The sequence below is a fragment of the Clarias gariepinus genome, chromosome 9 (genome assembly GCF_024256425.1).
Source record: "Clarias gariepinus isolate MV-2021 ecotype Netherlands chromosome 9, CGAR_prim_01v2, whole genome shotgun sequence".
Lineage (NCBI taxonomy): Eukaryota > Metazoa > Chordata > Actinopteri > Siluriformes > Clariidae > Clarias > Clarias gariepinus.
Genome location: NC_071108.1, coordinates 35,886,775 through 35,887,025, shown reverse-complemented (window position 1 = coordinate 35,887,025; position 251 = coordinate 35,886,775).

Below are 251 nucleotides of genomic sequence, written 5' to 3'. Positions count from 1 at the left end.
ATTCTTCCCCGCGGTACACTTCCGGTTATGACGCAACATCCGGTAGAATAAAAGTTCGCTAGGAAATTATTGTCAACAAAATTATTTAGAATTATTTAGAAATAAATTAATAAAGAATAATTACACGTCACGGGAACATCATGATGCTTCACAACTGATTAAAAAAATATTATACATTCGCGAAAATAAAAAATAATGCATCAAATATATACAAATTAAACATTTATTAAAAAGAAACAAAACAAATTCAA